Source organism: Rhopalosiphum maidis, chromosome 2 (assembly GCF_003676215.2).
Source record: "Rhopalosiphum maidis isolate BTI-1 chromosome 2, ASM367621v3, whole genome shotgun sequence".
NCBI lineage: Eukaryota > Metazoa > Arthropoda > Insecta > Hemiptera > Aphididae > Rhopalosiphum > Rhopalosiphum maidis.
In genome coordinates, this window is record NC_040878.1 from 63,050,612 (window position 1) to 63,071,872 (window position 21,261).

Here is a 21,261-nt window from a genome sequence, read left to right on the forward strand (position 1 = left end):
ACATTGGCGACGGCTCGGTCATCAATCACGTCATAATAATCATAACAACAATAATGATAATGATAATAACGGCGATAGTACTTGCGTGTTGGTCTTATTTTTTTTTCCGAAAACGCGGCTCCGTATTCGGATTGACGCAAAGCGATGTTTTGTTGTGCACCCAGCTACATGTACACCGTATATAGTTACTAATGTTACTTTATTATATCGTTATATATATATAAATTATATTATTAATATTATATGTACAACGATACCGAACGGAATAGTACACATAAAGGCATTAGACTATTATTCTACGATTACATGGGATCACGCACCGATTGTCCACCTTCAGCCATCGCCACTTCACAGTTTACAGCAAAAGGATCATTATACGTACAGTCGGCGCACGGTACAATAATAATAATTATCGCCACCGCTGCAGTCATAAACTATTTCGGTGGTATCATGGTGTATTAAAAAAAATATATATACGGCAGAACCTAACCCAACCGTTTGCACACTTTTTGAATATTTAACTAGCAATTTGATAGACTGTTTGCGGACATAAAAAATAATATCAGTAGAAAATAAAAATATATTAACAATAAATTTAAGTGATCATAACAAGATATAATAACTCATTATACTCATTATAAATAATATTGTTAATACATTAAAAATAATTGGGATAAAATTAATTAAATTATTGAACATGCAGAGTAGATATATAAAAAATATTTTTTCTGTATTACAATTATAATATTTTAAACTTAAGTATTATTAATGAGTCATTAGCAATATCAGTTCCCTATTTAATGACCATAATTTATTATAAAATGTACTTCAATAATATTTAATTTAGTCATAATTTTAATAATTATTAGGTATACAAATATAAATATTAATTTTATAAATATAAAATGACAAAAAAAACAATCTATAACTTATCACCGAAAAAATATAAAATATTCTATAGCTTAAATTGTAATTAGTATTATTTTTATTAAATAAATGATTCGTTTTCGTTTATAGTTACAACTTACAATATTATACAGATTCTAACGGTTTTTTTTTTTTATTGAAAGTGCAGGTTATCATAGTTTTATGGACTCAATTCCTATCCGCAGATAATAAAAATCTGTTATATACATCTGTTCAGTAAAATAACATTATAAGAAAAGTAAAAAAAAAATAATTTTTCTCTGGCTAAGTTAATTTTATAATAATGATTATGAAAATCTATAAAAAATTCATGATTTGTCCATGAACTGTTAAAGTATACTAAGATACTAAATATAATAGGTACGTACCACGATTTGGTAAACCAATCGAAACCGAGGAGAAGTCATATTATTGTTCTGTTGACACTTACCTGAAAAAATAAAGAAAATTACATTAGTAATGTGAAATACGAATTAGAATTGTGTATATACGTATAATAATATGTGTATTGTATATATATTTTTATTTTTTTATATTTTTTTTTAATTAATAAATATTATGCAGTTTTGGTTTTTGGTAAATACTAGGACATTTATACATAAACATAATGCATTATTGATAAACAAAAACGATTTTAAAATAAACTTTCATCCGGGTTCGCCAGAGACATGGCTGATCAGCCTCTAGGTAGTTTGCTCTTATTATAGATATGTGGTATGTGGTATCTCTTCTAAGTTCTTATACTCACTATCGGTATTCAAAATCAAATTTCAGATAGTGGAACTGGTGCATCAATGAATCCAGAAACAAAAACTTAACACTAAAATCATGCCTACGACTAACGGACTGTCTAATATTGACATTTTAAGTGTGAAAAAAACTGGTTGGTAGTCATGTGGTCCATGTATTATATTCATATATCAAAAAAATCACGATAGACCATTATTGTCTTGACCTTGATTTGGTATTCATTTTACTGGATGGATTGAAGGCAGAGTTTGGAGTATGTAATTTTAGTTTTCTAGAACTCATCACAGTAACTTACTTAGGTAAGTGGTTTATATATAAGTAGAGAATAAATAAGACAGTATTAAAAATAAATAAGTAGTGGTTGGTACTGGTTGCAATCACTTGGCAAAGTATATTTGTAAAAGAACTAGATTGTTATCACTCAAAAAATAAGGTTTATATGTAAGAAAACGAATTGGATTTAGTATAAACAATACTTTTAATATTATACACCACAACAGTACTAGTTGTATATTCGTTAATGGTACTGCTATCTTAAATACTTTCGAACCGAAAGCTTGAAAAAATTCACCTTTTCTGGTGGTCGTGTAGATCTTATGGTAAATTAAATAAACTGTTCTTATGGAGTTAATTTTGGAAGGACCTACTCGAAAACGACACCAGTATAGACGTTACATTTTTATCAACTATGTTATCCAAAAATAACAAAAACGAACAATTAAATTAAAAAATACAAGGAAAAAATATCTGAACATAAACATGTGATATTTTAGTAATTTATTTTGTGTATATGTCACATTCACATAATGAAATCATTCATTTCATGAACTGGATATCCAGATAGTGAAATTCGTCCAGATCGTGAATTTTGACGAAAATAGATTATATGGACATCCATTTCATGAAATGGACAATACTTATATTTTGTACTTTGTGTAATTATTATAAAACAAGATTATTATGTTATTTAGCAATAAATAGTAAATATTATAATAAATTATAAATATATTACTATTGCTCAATAATAATGATATAACACAAAGTACACCATTTTTAAGAAGAAGAATTTGATAAATTAAAATAATTTAATATATTTAATCTTTTAATTTTTTAAAAAATACATTTAATTAATTAATAATTTTAATTATTACACTTTTAAGCACTCATATTCTACGTATAAATACAGTAACAAAACGTTTTTTAAGTAGTGACGAAACTATTTTTGTGCATAAGTGTATATATGATGTGATTTCTTTTTCTTATAAATCGAATTTGATTTTTTATCGATATAATATACTTTTCTATTATTTTATGCAAGTTGTATTTTTAACGAATCAAACGTAGTTATTTTCTTAACTGCTATTACACAATACATGATTACAATGGACATCGTTATATATATATTATTATGTATTTTATTGTATTAATATATTTGCACCTGAGTTTAACGACTTAGGATGTGATATTCACAAAAAAAGTACTTTGGATTACGTAGCATTTTTTTTATGGATCAACGGTTTTTATCTATTTTTTTATATCATAACATTATACGATTGTCTTATGATAATGTAATAATATACAATATAATAACAACCCTATTTAACTACAACTTTATTTTTCTATTGTTAGGAGGTTTTTACAATTTTGATAATGCTAATGTATGTGATGGGTTTATGAACAGTGCACTGTCTATGGACACGGTCATTTTTAAAATTTAAGTGCCCAATTAAAATCTACTTAAACTTTATTTTTCCGTCTTTTTCCAAAGACTTTGTTAAGATTCAAAGAACTATTATAACTTTATTATGTAATACTTATATACATCTGGGTTTTCTGATAACTGATAATTGTTAAAAGTATAATTTAATAGAAACACAGAAAATTTACTTTGGATTAAAATTCAATGTATGAATTTTATTTTATCAAAATCAAAAGTAAAAAATGCAGTTTTATAAATTTTAATTTAACAAAAAGATTTCATTATTCACGAATATTAGTTTATATATAGTTCTAAAGTTTCTATCTAAAAATTAAATATAATGTCCTACTTCACACTTAAAAAAAAGATAAAAACAAATTATTTCGACAATTCAAATTGATGAGTTTTTAATTTTTGTACAAATATGATTAAATATTTATAATTTTGGTTTGTTTATTTAGCATAGCAGGTACTTTATAGACTGTAAATTCCTATACGAGAAGATATTCATAATATTTTTTAAATTTAAATCATCTCGTAGTTTGAATAAACTAGATCCCTTTACTGTGCAGTAAAATTTTATCAACTATTACTTATCAACTATTATTGCGTACTATACTTTTGGACGACTGTTTAAATCTTATTTAATCGGATCGGGTAAAAATATATTTTGTAATTGATATGTTTGATTTGTATTTTGGTCTATTTGTTTACTTCAATGAAATGTATTCATATTATTCGTCAGCTATGTCATTACACTCGTACTAAATAGATATAAAGTAATATTACAATATTATAAATAACAATTATTTTTTCAATTTTATACATTCTAGCTATATAAGTAATATAAATAACAGAAGTAGCACATTAAGCGAATCTTAGCAATACAAAATTATACTTGAAAAATGCATCCAAAAACGACGATTAAAAACAATTAATTTTAATCTATGTATTATATTTTTTAATGTTGATACTAAAGAAAAATATTATATATGTATTACATACAAAAAAAGCACAGAAGAAAACTTTTGATTTTTATTTCTTATAAAATTGTCACACCCTTGAGTAAATAATTTTATATGCTGGCATATTATTTCTACGCTACACGGGTGCACTCTAACCTCTTCAAACCCACATTCTAATGGATCCTAAGCACATTGCTTGAAGATTTGCAGAGAAATTCCCAACGGCATATTATATGCTAGGACTCCACTTTGACACGTTCGTGGGCTTCGAAAGTTCAAGAGTTTCTGTTGTCATATAGTCAATGCATGTCCGTAATTTCGAAAACGTTCACCGAATAATTTTACAGAATGGATGTATTTACCATAATAATTGATTGATATAATTTTGGTTTGTTTATTTAGCATAGCAGGTACTTTATAGACTGTAAATCCCTATACGAGTAGATATTCATAATATTTTTTAAATTTAAATCATCTCGTAGTTTGAATAATTATAAGTACCTTAAAGAGTAGAGTTTAAATTATTGTCATTTTAAAATATAAAATAAATTAAAATCCAAAACCTTTGATAAACTTCGAATAATATATATAATAAATTATAAAATTATAAAGTGTGATTGAGTATTAAAGAATTTAGCGATTAAAGAAAATTTTAAGATAATTATTAACAGTTTGTTATGCACAAAAGTGATTTAATAAATATTTGTTTTTAGTATATAATATACAGTGATTGCGTCACTTCAAAAGTCGTCAAACGATAGAAGTCAGAAATTTAAAAATAAATAGCAAAAAACTCTAATTTGACTCAAACCAAAATTAGTTTAATAAGTTTAAGGTCATTAAAAAGTCTATGTCAATTATTTAAAAATAAATCCTTCGTAGTCATTTGCCATTGCATCGCATTTCCCTTTTACAACACACATAAAAGTATTTCGATTTGTGTAAATCTGTTTTAATACTTTACCGCCAGATAAATTGTCAGCACCGTCTCCCATTCAGACATTAACGACGCGATAGAAAGAGCGAGAAAAAAAGAGAAGAAAAAACGAGTAAAAAAAATAAACGGATTGGAGATTATTATTATATACCTCAACTGCGAGAAATCGGACGTTTATAAGGAAATTAAATAACCATAAAAAGTGTACTGAAGTAGGACAATAATGTCAAAGACGTTGACACTAACACGAGGGTTGATGTTAATCGCCATAGTTCCCGATCATAAATATCGCCGGTGGCCGGGCAAAACACTATTACACGGGTTGACACTCCTTTTTTTTATCACACTCACCATCTAAACCCAACGAATAATAATAATAACAATAATAATATACAAAAACCTGTGTTTGCAGTATAAAAAAAAAAAAATGTTTAAATAAAATATTTGTATACACACGGATTATTATAATACACCGTCGAGATTTTGAATTATAAACTAATATACTATGGAAAAAAATGTCAACGTTTAAATAGGCTAATAGGTATATAATACGTTAATACGTAATTATTATCATACTGAGGATTTCACGGTAAGTCGTATTTTGTTTAGAAGGCGACCGTGTAGCCGACTGGTATAAGTCGAATACGCACGAGCATGTGTGTATACAGAACGTTACTATTACCAGGCGTTTCATTACAATCCATTTGCTACAACAATATTGTTATTGTCGTTCTCGCCAATTAATTTTTTCTTACCAGCGATAAATTTAAACCTATCGTAAAATAATATATTTCATGCATAATTAGACACTGAATACAAAATCATTATTTTAACGCAACGATTAGTTTAATTTTATCGGAATATTTTAACATATTATAATATTATGTACACTGTAGGTATACCTACTATCGCTCTATTAATTTTTAACTTATTTATTATCACAGAATTGTCAGAATTAATGTCACGAAAACTCAATTGAGTATGCGACCTTTATAATATTATTATGTATGTTAATTATAAATATGTAAAATTATTAATCCAGAATTGGTACTTTGTGTGATCAAATCGTTTACTTAACTACTAATTACATATAAATTATAAATCACAAATACAATATATCGTTTAAGATATAATACACATAATAATAGTTAGGTATCTTTCGTCCACAAACCATATAGGCAAGAATAGAAAAAAAGAAACATAACACGATTAAACGGATATAATATAATATTATATCCATAAATATAGTTATGACCTTCGAAATAAAAATAAATGGTAGAGGGGTTTATTCTATAGCCATAGTTATGGTATATGTAAATTAACTTATATATTTAAACTTGATAAATATATTCATATGTTAGTAGAGGAATTGAAAAATAATAATGTATAAAAGACAGTAACGTTAAAGTTTATTAATTGTATCTATGCATTTTTTCGGAAAAACAAAACTGTGTGTATTATTATTGTATTTTAATAATTTAATCGAATTCGCATTGCAATCAATTTAACGATAATAAAATCAAATGTTTCAAATAAACATTGTGTTTAGTAATTCGTGTCCAAAAATATTACGTCATTAAAATAAACAACATCGAATTACTTAAAAATGATTTTCTGTATCTCCAATCTTTTATTCTTGTTTATCAATATTTTAAATTTTACAACTACTATAAGAATAAACAACGGTTATAGGTATACAGAGAATAATAGAAATGGAAAAATTAGTTTTTTCTTTTGCGCGGAACTGTTATTGAAGATTGAAGTTTATTTTGCGGCTTGTATACGTATATAATATGTTTGTAAAATGAAGAAAATCACGTAGTACGTGGTCCATTGAGATTTCCCACGGCCATGATGTGTTTATTTATTAGCCTCTCGGACCCGGTACGTTATCGCGTGATACGTGACAAATGCCCATTTTTATACGCAACACGTATCCTACAGCGGCGGATATCAACATATTTCTCTCGCTTCACGAGGTAAGTTTACGCGTATTAAACAAGCACGTCCACCGCGGTAAAACATTTGGTAATTTATACAGTAAGTAATCAGCCTGACGCGAGCCGGTCCAACTCTATGGATCGATCCATTGGTGATTTACTGTTTATAGCGGGGAAGAATATTGGGAACGCATTGTTGACCATTGTGCTTAAGCATTCGACTGTATATTATAGTGTTATCGCGCAGTGATGAAAATCAAAGAACGGTTCAACAGCGATAACGGTAAAAAGTATTACAGGAATTACTGCCTATTGAAATCGTTAGGTACTGTAAGTATTATACATTTTCTTATAAAAAATTAGTATCAGAATGTAATAAAAAAAAAAATTAGAAAACTATAGAAATATACACTAAAATATTCTTAATGGATTTCAGCGGTTCCTTTAAATTGCAATATTCATCATTAGTTTGTAAATTATTAATTACTTATACAGTTAAAGTAACTGACAGTTAATAATCTTTGTTATTATTGATATTTTAAATTGCACTTTTTACTTATTTAATAAACTTAATAATTTTACATATTTTACCTACCTAAGAGTAACAATATTGATATTTTTATTTTTACATTTTTGTTGTATAAATTACTGTAAGTAATTAATCTAAGTAGGTAAGTACTTAGTCTATTTTATAAACAAACTATTAAAAAAACGTGCTTTTAAATATAAAATAGAAATATCTGTTATAAGTCAATATGTTACAATATTCATATTGTACTACATTTTTAGTGTGTAAGTACATTATAACGTAATAAAACCAAAAAAGTTAATATTATAAATAAGTTAGTAGGTAAAAAAGCTATCCATCCATTATATACATTTAATATATTTTTTCGATAGAAAATAAAACATAGACTATTTTTCATTCGTTTAAAATTATTATTACTTATCTTTTTTAAATTGCAGATCGAGTAAATAACAAAGAGGGATAGAAATCGTACATCTCCTACGGTCAACAATATGTATTTGATGTAAACTTTAGTCGGGTTACCACAAAATGAATTTTCCGTTTGTTTGCACATGGTTTCGCAGTAACCATAATAACACAAACAACATATGTTTAAACCTTTTGAGTATCATATAAAATAAAGTTATGTAAGGGACCTCTTTGTAGGTACAAGCAGTTGAAAATAACTTAATGTTAACGAGAACGAAGACCCTATAAGCAATATGTATATGCGTGTATGTGTTTATGTATATATCATCCTGTCTAGTAAATCGTATAAAAGCAAATATTTTTTTTTATTATTGAAATTAGTATTTGTTTTGTAGTGATTGAGCTGAAAACAAAGTAGAGAAACAAAATTGAATACATAAAAACTTCAGTATTTTTTTTTTTTTTTTTTTTATTATCAACAAAATATAAATTATTTTCAACTGATTTCAACTCTAAATAAATAAAAACTAAAATTGTAATAATTACTATAGATTATAATATTGATATTAGATAAGGTCAATAAAGATAAACCGTAAATATTTAATTCTAAATGTGTATACACAAACGTGGGGAATTTGAAATATTGCTCAAGTGCCTACAAATACACATTTTTTAAATAATTTATCCAACTACAAACTGTCTATCAAACTCGATTAAAAATCCATACATACAAATAGATAATATAAACATAGTAAAAATTATTATAAAAGAGTCTACTTATAATAACATGGTTGAAAAATAACATATTATTTCATAGTGATTAATTTAATATTGCATATTTACTATAGTAATATGTCATACATAATATATAATATTGTAGTGCACTTCATCAGAAGTAAAACGAACTATATTAAATTATAGTTTTTTTTGTCGTAGATAATATGCTATGTGAAATTACAATAAGTTTACCAAAAATTGTGTTCAGTATAACTTAATAGGTCGAAATTTATATCTATTTAAATGTGGAAGTGTATAAGTAATTTATGAAAAAAATTATATACAGCCACAAAATTCCATTCCAGATTTCTTTATTTACATTATGTACATAATAATATTGTACATCGTTGACCTTGGAACTCGTTTTTACATTGAATTGAAGTTCATTAATTTTTCTTTACTAACACAAACCACTAATAGTCTTATACAATGAACAAGTAAAAAAGTAGTAAAATTAAATTTATATTCGTTATATAAATATTTTCTTATAACTCGGACCGAAGTTTCACTAGTCACGTTTTTTTTTGCGTTATATATATGTAGTGTATATATTGCATCCATCATCGCTTAGAAGAGGCTATACTGGAATTTCTCGGATATCATTCGGTGTAATGTGAAAAGGTGTAACATATTACACTGCGTACACTAATATTATATATCAAAGTACTACTATAGTCGTGTTCACCAAAAACAAATTAACGAATAAACGAGATTGATGGCCATATATCGGTATAACGTGTGAGAAAAAACACCAATGCTCTTGAACATTACACCGATACCATTATAATATGTATGAATGAAAAAATCGTAATTATATTTATATTTCAAATATGTATTAATTATTGTTAAAATAATACATAGATTAATTAATGCAACCTATGCAATGAAATATAAGTATACGATATAGATTGAAATCTAAAATAATCGAAAATAAAGCTAATTTAATTTATATAAAATATATCATAATTACATAATTAAACATAGCATTATATAACATGCCATTATAGTTGTGATTTGATAATTAAATATATGTCATAAGACAAAATCTAAATTCTTTATTTATAATTTGCAATAAATCATTGCTCATATTATATTCTTATCAATTAATATTTAAATTATAGATAATAAAATATTTTACTAATATTATGAATCCCTGCATAATGTCAATACAAAAATGAAAATCATTATCATTTATTGAAAACCAATAGTGTGTTAGAGAGATAATTATAATATAACTAATCATTAAATATTGTCATTCAATTTGTTTTTTATTTTATTTTTACAAACATTTGTTTATAATTATATAGAACTTCAAATGAATTAAAATTAAAATTATATAATAACTTGTAATACCAATAGATACTTTTATATAACTGTATCATTATATTATATTAATACTAAAATGTACTAATATTGTTGTCATTGTGTTAACAACGTTTTAAAAGATAGTTAATCATTGGACTATTGACTATTGTAGTATACTATTATATTATATAAAATGTAATTAATATTATTTATTTTAGGTACAATTCACGATAATTTAACTATGTTAATAAAATAAATAAAATCAATAAACTTATAATTCTATCGTTGTATGTTAACAATTTTAACATGAAAAGTTAGTTCAAAATTTATTTTTCAAAATATAGATTTAGGTTTTTAATTCATATTGAACTTGAAATATATGTGTACTTATCTATCTATTTCTATATACTCAGAATCTAAAATACACATATCATACATCATCTTTAATATTCTCGGTAAAGTAAAGTCTGGTTTAAGTAATGTTCATCCTAACCATTACCCCCATGATAATATATACATTAAAACTGATTACTATATATGTTGTTTTGCTGTTTGAAATGTTATCGTGTAACTGAGTTCCCAACAAAAACGTGTAGTCATTATACGAAGATGCATCAATAAATATATAAGATACCGATAAACTTCTGAACAATATTGACTTAACATTAATAACTAAAAAATCCCATTAGACTATTTGTAATATGCATGTGTGCATAAAGGTGAATACATACTAATAAGAGCTGGTATTAATGTTGTTAAAAGAAAAATTAGTTTACATTTAGAGTTTTTATATAATAAAATGCAAATATATGTTATAATTTATAAGCATCGCGTAAGACACATACTCTGAATCTCTGAATGCTTCCATTAAAATAATTATGGAAATGCACATTTTAATAAAATAAAGATCTATAATAATATTTTACTTAAAACGAACGGGTAAAATCCATTTGGATTAATATGGTTTTACATAATTTTTATTTTATTTGGACGCATTAAAAGCAATATAATTTATACAAAATTCGTATTCATAATAGGTTATTTTAATTTTTCTTAAATCTCAACAATAGGTATATTATTTTGAAAAACATTATGGATCTGTTCGCATTACTTAAAATTATTTTATAAATTTACATTATTTTATTATTTAATAGAAATATTACTAAAAACTATCCATAATTATTTACTTAATACTGTATAAACTAAAAACTTATTGATTTAATGTGATTCTTAGTCATTTAGCGAATAATTAATAAAATAAAACTGTACTTATTCATTATCCTCTTCCATAAAATAAAATTATCATACAGAAATAGTATTTTTTTGATAAGAACATAATATTATAAGACAATCTATATTCTGTATAGATGATATTTTAATGATATTATTATTTTTAATGAATTTAAGTCGAATTAATTTGTAAGCAGAGACAAAAAACATGATGTGTATCATATCACTTATATATAGCTAAATTAGTTTTCGTGATAAATAATGTATATTTTACAGTAGCTTTACGCAAAATATTAAATGTATTATTATAATTGATTACGTAAAATAAAATTACTAATACTAATTTAGAAGTTACATTTCGCTAATATTGGCAGTATACACCCGTAAGGTGTGTTAAACAGGAAATAGACATTTTGACGTTTCTCTTAAAATTCAAAAAGGTATGTTACTATTAGCTATTGAAAAGTACGTAGTATAATAATATGAATATATATATATATATACCTCTGCTCAACCCAATCTGGATTTAAATCTTAAGTGTAGGACTTAGCACGAAATACAGACTTTTTCGTCAAAGACATTAAAGCAAATTACTAAGACTCCTTTTACGTATCCGACCTTATACTTCGAACTATTTGAACATTATAGTCCTTAGAATTTTGCAAAAGATAAACATACAACAGATATTTTTATTCAGAGATTTATACATTGAAATTATCATAATAAACTAAATATGATACCTTAAAATATGTAATTGGTTTTTTGAAACTCTTGTAGAAAAATCAATAATGGTTATTGGCGGAATTTTACATCAGTGATGGACAAATAAAAATAAAAGTGAATACATAGAACAATTTAAGACTTATTATTCTTATTTTTAAAATCAAATTTCACGTCATGTTAATTGTTTTATGTAAGTATTATGATTTATAATGAAAAAATAAAAAAATAAAAACTATAAATATTTTAAATTTAATCATACACATTATCGTGCAAGTCACTATTTTTATAATAGAGCAAGTAGATAATTAATATACCTACCTTAAAGTAATAATAATTGTCATTATTATTATTATTTTAACAGTTTTATAATGTTTAAGAAATAAATTGTTTTGTATGATTTGCACTTTATTAATAACCTCTATATTTCGGTGGAAATTAGAGCTGCTGGTTAAATGCTTTCTGTCTCTACCTATCTATCTATGAATTAATAGTGACCACAACCATTACACAAAACAGGGACGTATATAGCAAGATATTATATATTATGTTACTAAATAATTCCACGTCAGTGAGAGAAATTGATACCAAGATAGATACTCGTGATAAATATCAAAATTGTTCACTTGAGCATGTTGAAAGATAGCGATTTCTTTACAGGTAAATGAAAATAATAATATATATATCATTTAAGCGATTTTAATTACCTTAAGTTAAATATATATTTATGATTTAATAAACATGCTGTAATGTTGAAAATGTATAATAAACTACATAGTCTATAGAGTAAATTCTATTTGAATAGTAAATAGTACTAACTGAATAGGTAGTTTTACACTTTTAACAGGTTTTAAAATTAAAGATGACACAAAAAAAGTTTTTTAGTTAAATAATTTTAAAAATTAACTTAATCATAGAATATTTTTCCAGTTTGTACTGACTTGTTTACTTATTTTATTATCATGATGTAATGTATTTCATATATTTTGAGTGAAAACATATTTTAAGTAATTACCAGCTATTAAGAAAAAAATTTAAAATCCAATACTTAACATTTAAAAATATTTTTTTTTTTTTGCTCAGTTTTGCCATGATATATATTAATATAATCTATTATTACATTAAAAAAATATATTCATCGAGCTTAAAGAAATATAGCTTACTCATATAGAGTTAATTGATTATTATTATTTATATTATTGTATGCCCGGTCCACAAATTTAAAAAATGAGTATATAAAACATTGATAACATTCTATTCTAAAAATTATTTCACTCTTTCCATGTGTTTAATTATATTATGTCAATGTTTTGAACGCGTTACGTGTCGTCAAACTTAGTACAAAGATGCTTTTAGAAAATTGGTCACAGCATACACAATCGAATATCATAAAAGCTTTTCCCACCCTCATTGAAGAAAAACTTCGCGAGAAGTTGCACGTAATAACAGCCAAAGCCTGTGGCACCTGCGTCACATAAAATGTCACACCTCATAATACAAACATATTATGCACAATGAAAAAATTTCCTCGACGACGAAAATGCGTGCTGTTACCTATTATTCAAAACTTACCAATAAAACAAACCACGATATAGGCAATATATTGAAAAAGAGAATAAGTTGTCTAAACATTAGTTAACTTTATAAACGATAAATATGTAATCCAATGTAGTTTGCATAGCTCAAAAACAATAAACAAACATACAAATCTGAAATTGTATTTGATAACATTTATAGTGAAATATTATAATTATAATAAGTTAATAGACCGCAGAAACTCAGATACTTATTTTCAGACTCGTCCTAAAATATATTTTATTATTATCATATTATGAGTTGAATAATTTAATACTTAAAAATATTTTTTTTAGTTAAATAGTTATATTATTTATTTCAACTAATTATTATTATAAATCTTATTAAGTTTAGGTAACATATTATTATGAGTGATATTTTTAAACGGAGTTTCTAAAAATAATTCGAAATTCTTTGCATTATATTGTTCTGTATTCAAAGATTCAAAAAGGTTTGTTTTTGTATTGAAAAACAACAGCATGCATTTAAAAAAAAATCTCTTTCATTATGTTTAAACAATTTGTAAATGTTTATCAATCATTTGAACCTACCATTTTATAATGTAAATTAAAACAACATTTTATTTAAATTGATTTCCATATCATTTTTGACGATTGCTTTTATAATATTTGAATGTGTTTCAAAGTTTAATTAGGATAATGAATTATGTTAGTGGATGGAAAGCTTTCACATTTTCAATTACAACATTTTCAGATTAAATCTTTTGTTATTTGACGTAAATTCAAACAATTGGATTATTTTAACAAGTAATTTAGTTCATGGGATACCTATATGTATTTGAGGATTAACATTTAATTTATTTTAAACGTATTATGGACCGCTATAGTTTGTACGTATTTTTATTTTTAATTATAAAATATTTACTAGCTATAATTACAATATGCGTTTGCACTAAACATTAGATACCAAATTGCAGTGATCCCTGAGATTTGTTCGTTACAAAAAACTACTAGCTATATCCTATTGCAATTTGATAGGTCATAAACAATTTAAGAGATACCAATAATTTTAGACCTACTTAACATGATTTAATAAAGAAAAAATAAATAATTTTTTATACATATACAAATAACTGAAGGTAAACCAATTTAACTCAAATAATTCTAACATAACCATTTAAAACACATCCGACATATCAAAATCCTTAAATACATTATGGGTAAAAATAAATAAACAGGGAAGTCATTCGACTTTATAGTAGGTTTTGAGTGTACCTTGTCATTTAATATAGCACTATATTAGGTATGTTAGGTATAGATTCAATTATAAATCATTGCATACGAAAAACTATTCTGAACGGAGAGAGTCCTTTATGCCCAAGGTTATTTTATATTTTTTTTTTTTAAATAGAAGTAATTTTTTTTTATTAGGAATAACATAATAATTATTATAATATTGTATTATATATTTTTGTTATAACTTATAAACCAATGTTGACGTTCCATTGAACGATGTGAATAGATTTATTAAATAAATAGCATAGTGTAAATAAAATAATAATGTACGTTAGACATAAAATAGAAAAATATTTCTATATTTATTTCCATACAACTAATATTTTTTGGATGAAAACATAATGATCAATTACTAAAATCGTTATAAAGGAAAAAAGAAAAAAAATTATAATTTTTTTATTTAAGTATCTACTCTTATCGAATAGCTATAAAAAAAAACTGAACAAATATATTTTTGATATTTTTAAATGTCTGTATGAATAATTTATAAAGATCCTTACACTAAACTTTCAAATTTTTTAAATTAAAAATATTATGTTATTACTTACCAACATAATATAATACATTAAAAAAAGAATGAAAATCGTAAATTTAAAATATTTATAAATTTCTCAAAAAGATCCAAAATGTTTTGTAAATAGTACAATACCTAGAAAATTATAATTTAAATTTACGAATGTTTTGAGTTTATATAGTTAACATTTTTGAAGTTATAACTAAAAAACAAAATCAATTATATCATTAACTACGTTGTTGCATAAATTAAAATTTTTTTTTTAGTTTTTATCGATTATTAGAAGAGTAGGTAAATGAGTTTTTTACTTTGATTTCTTCAAAAAATATCAACTAGATTTAATATTCATCCAAAAACCTAAAGTTAAAGATTGAAGTATTTTCACTGTCCCAAAAAGTGATAAGTAATACAAACACAATTTAATTTATTTTAAAAGGACGTCGTCGCAAAATCAATACATTCGTCGTCCCTCTCAGAATTTAAAATTCAATAGTTTAACGACCATATGAAAAAAGTGTATATTAATGACTTTCATTTTAACATAAAATTGAACCGACTTAAAAATTGTTTGCAAAGAATTGCTAACCCCCACTTAATACGGACATATATAAAGCAATATAGTAAGGTACAGTAAAGTATAGAGAGCTTTCTCTGTAGGACTTCCATGCATAAACGTCAAGAACCCGGTAGCTCACACCAAGAAATTAACAAAGTTTTTCGGAGCTTTATTCTTGGATTGACTTGTATTAAATATAAAGAATGATTTAATGCAAGCACAATAACAATGCCGGAACATTTATTTTTAATTTACATTTTCTGTATAACGCTAAAATATTTGGTCTCAGTTTCGATTATAATAAAGACAATTATTTTAGATGGAAATACTTTTTTATAAAATAAAAATTAAATTATTTTCTATAGAACGGTGTATCAATTTCGGTATACATTAAATAGTTATTAATGTTACTTTATGGTAAAAATATAATGGTATTATTTTTAAATTTATTGAGAGATATTATAATTTTTATTTTTACATCAGGAGAAACTCCCAAAAATTATATTTTAATGTATTAATATTATACGGTTTTTATTTATAAAAAACATCGCTAATTGATACTTAAAATTATTTTATATTATAATAGACATGTAAACGAACAAAGAGAAAATATTTATTTAAAATTAAAATAAACTTGAGTATAATACTTTATACGCTTTATTTAATTTTTTAGAATACAATTTGTTTAGGTTCAAAATAATAATAATAAACGACTTGAAACTAATTTTTTTTAGTGTAATATATGTTAATAATAAAAAAAGTTACATAATTTTAAAACGCTTAATAATTTTATGATTAAAAGTTGTTTTATTCATAAATACAAACATTCATCTTGAATAGGTAAATAGGACTAGTTACAAATAAAACAATTATTAAATGCGTGAACGGTTATTAATTTTAATTGGATGATTAAAAATAGTCATCCTATATTGAAACCATAATAATTATGTGACGACTGTCAACTGAGATTATTGTCTACTAGTTACTAAAGTTCATTCAAAAAAAAAAAAAATAAAACTAAATCTATTAATATATATACATAGATAATTACACATGAATTATATTCAGACTAATCAGTTGAAATGATAAACACAATCGGTAAATCTTGGGAAAAGGATTTAATATATTATATGATTATGATATGTCCATAAACCATGTATTTCTTGTACCCAGAATTTAAGAACCTTAATCAAATACCATCTCACGTAGTGTTTCCAGATTATCATGCGTACCTATTTTTATGCATAAGCATTAAACAGTGATGTACTGAAGTCAGATCTTGCCTAAAAACAACAACAAAAAATATAATCCACGCACCTTACTACAATTATAATAATAGACGGCCATGTATGATATTAATAGTTACATCTCCAATGTCGACCGCCGTGCTATCAAACATATTTTTAGCTATTGCAGCCGCAATCCTACAACAGTCAGTTTCTTAAAGGTAACTACATACTCGCCGTTTTTCAAGTTAATTTATCGTTGTCAACAGAAAAAATACAAAACTTCTTTTAATTAACGTGAATATTGTTAAGCAGATACTCGTAATTTTTTTTTAATGTGATATACCTACTTATTGAAATAAAATATTGAATCAGTTCTCTAGTTATTTAACTTAATATACTAAATATAAGTTCTTGATAATGAATTTAGAATATAGTATAGTAAAATTTCAGTATCATCAATATCAATCTATTATAATTTGTAAACAGTTATAAGTTTTTGACTTAATGTATTATGTAATATATTTGACCTCATATATTTAAACCAGTCAATTCTTTTTCTCTGATTATTGAAAATAGAGAAACCCTTTGTGAATAACACTATTTCTCTTCTGCTGTTTACTGATATATACAATTTTGTTGGCTATATTTCCGAAATGAAAAAGCTCTTTTCAATATATTTAAACCTATCATCATAGACTATTATCCAAAGAACATAGATTTTATTAACTAAAATACTTTTCAATCTTGATAGTTACGTACAAATTTTCAAAAATATCACATCCTTAGATATAAATTAATAATTTGTGTTTATTTTTGAATAATGTATAAACTTAATAAATTAATTTACAATAATAAAGGAAATTTTCATATGCATAGAATGAGTTTACGGAACTAATGGACTCTTAAAATACTAAATAGAAATTTAAAATATATTTATACTCTATAGCAGTGTATCCCAACTGGTGTTCCGCGAAACCTAAGGGTTCCGTCAACTGGCGCCAAGGGTTCCGTGAGAAATTTAGAAAAACATACATTAATTAATAATATTTTTGATTTGAATTATGATTCTAACATAGACTAGCTCCACAAATTATATGGGGGTTTCGCAAAACGTTCAAGCTCCTGCAAAGGTTCCACGAGTAAAAGAAGTTGGGAAACACTGCTCTATAGCAGGGGTGTCCATCCAACCCGTGGCTCACATTAGATTTCAAAACCACCAATTAATTATATTTAATATTATGAAAAAATATGTATTGTACGCGTTTTATGTATGTGGCCTAGTCTTCATAAAAGGTTGGACATCCCTGATCTATAGTATATAATATAATCAAGAATTCTAAGAATCAGAATTTTAATAAAATCATAGATAATTTAAGGATGAAATAAGAGCCCATAATTTGTAAATGACTCTATTTATGTCCGTAACAGCGGCCACAGAAGATTCATCGCCGTGAATTCGCCATACATAGCAACTGTAAAAAGGTAGTGATTGAGTGTACTGTTTTTCCCACAGATTTATCGGATTTTAATGGTTTTTCTTCATATTTAGATATATAAGATATATATTTGCGTTCTGTAATGCATCTAAATGCGATACGGTTATACGGGCAAAGAATGGAGGAGAGTGTTTGTGAAAAAGAAGGAAATTAATGCTGCTATACAAAGTGATTCTTTCATCGTGAACTATTCATTATTTCAAAAACTATTAACGTTTTTAAAAATATTTATTTTACATAATTTTATTGCAAATAGTAAAAAGCAAAAGTGTCTAAGATTTTATTTTTTTGTACGATAACATATACAATTTAAAGTTTTGATGAGTGGAGTGGAGTAACATAGGGGTACTCCACAAAACGTTAGTCTACTACATAGTTAATCAAAACTTTAAATACTTATAACTCATTATTCATTAACTAATTATCTGAAATTTAATTTTTACATAATATATAAATACACCAAATAATATTCTTCTTCTGAATAATTACTAAATTAAAAATGTAAGTAATTGTAAAAGTAAATAACTTTAAAATTAAAAAATATATTTTTTTTTTAAATTTTTGTTTTTTATTACTTACAATAATTATGTAAAAAAAAAAAAGTATATTTTCAAAAACGTAAAGAGATTTTTTTACTTTGAAATTATGAATAATTTATGATAAAATAAAAAGATCACTTTGTGTACTGTTGTATGTATGGTGGAGTTATTTTCTTGCGGAAAAACATCTCGATGACGAAAATAACAGATAAAATGTCCGTATTCTGGTATTGAAATTGATGCTTTACTACGACTGCCTGCACTATGGCAATTATATGGTGCTTTTCGCTCTTATTAAGATGATATTTACATTAGAATCTTATATATATATATATAATAAGTGCACCCGACAGAAATGACTTACAAAGCTATTTATTGGTTTTAAATTGCGTAAAAATAATAATATACCTACCTATTTGATTACGTAAACGCCAAAAGTTTTTAAATCCAAAAATGTATACTTCAAATTCTACAAGTATGTAATAATTAAGTAAAACCGTTAGTAAATCATATTATAAATATCAAAAAAATATAGATAGTACCTATTATAATATTATCGTATTTTTTTATATAATATTCTACTCGATATTGGTATAAACATATCAAATTTAACTTGCGAACAATAATATAATAAAAAATTATTTTATAATTTTTGAAATTGAAAAAGCACTAATATTGGTATAAAAATATACTCTCAACCATCCTATCATAAATTCACAACCCAGGACAATTTTAGTGTTTCTAAGAAATGCATAACATTATTTTCCCGTCTCCGATTCAGCCACACCTTACTCGATTCTCATTTCTAAAAAAAATTCTTTGAATGACTCTCCTCTGCACACTTTATAACAATCCTATGATTAGTGGCATTACTAACCTTATCTTCAACTGTACAGAATATTATTAACATAACGCACCCACCTATCAGCCTTTTTTAAAGCTTCCAATATCCCTATTTACATCCAAAATACAATTCTCACTTTCAAAAAAAAATATTATGCTTCCCATATTATCATTCCCTAGACAGTCTAGACACACAAGCTATAAAATTTAATTTAAATTTTCAAAATATTTTACTCTTTTTGTATATCATTTATATTGTCCAAATTAATTCTAACTAAATATTTTAATAGGATTTTTGTCTGTATTATGTAAATAGATACTAAGTAACGTTTTTAGTTATCAAGAACAACTATAAATAGTTTGAAGCATACCCCATACCTACTATTTTTCAATTATTTGAATTTATTACATTTAATCATGAATAATAAAGTAATATAATACAAAAATTAAATAAACATATTATGTATGTATATATATATATTTATAAACAATATTTTGTCAGAAAATTCTATATCATTCCCATATACAATTATGTGATATGATAAGTCACTTATCTAATAACAAACCCATATGTTGTAAATCACACAAACGGCGTCAACAGTTCACAAACTTACTCACTTAGACACTGAAATCAGAATTATGTAACTAATTTGAATGAGAAGGATCAAACGTGATTTCAACGATTAATGCTTAGAAAGTGATACTTGACATGTATTTAATATATATAATTAAAACATTTACATTAATATGTATATAAACTACACTTAAATGATTATTAGTCCATGTCTAAATTAACAAATAATATTCTCCACTCAAATTTAAAAGTGTGTTAAATTGTGTACTTTAAAATGTATGGAAAGAATAATTTATTTTATTATAGTAGGTAATATTAGTAGATAATAGTAGTATTCAAATGTTCTAAAATTAAATTTTACGTAATTCGGCTAATTTAAAAAATATCTTAATGCAAGAACAGTTTAAAATATTAACGGTAAAAAATTATTTAAAATGGTGCATTTATGTTTTTTTTCTAAAAAATGCATTTGATTGTTGAATAAATAAAAGT

General features: G+C 24.7%; 1 protein-coding gene across 3 annotated transcripts in view; it reads right to left on the reverse strand.

Annotated features, from left to right (window-relative positions):
* LOC113551592 (protein prickle-like) overlaps nt 1-21,261 on the reverse strand; it is a 169,200-nt gene that overhangs the window by 100,508 nt on the left and 47,431 nt on the right. Inside the window, exon 2 of one of the 3 annotated variants that reach the window (XM_026953924.1) lies at nt 1,296-1,357. The exons of the other annotated variants lie outside the window; for them this stretch is intronic. The gene's annotated coding sequence lies outside the window, so the exon portion shown is untranslated. The remainder of the gene's footprint in view (nt 1-1,295; nt 1,358-21,261) is intronic. 3 annotated transcript variants of the gene reach the window in all.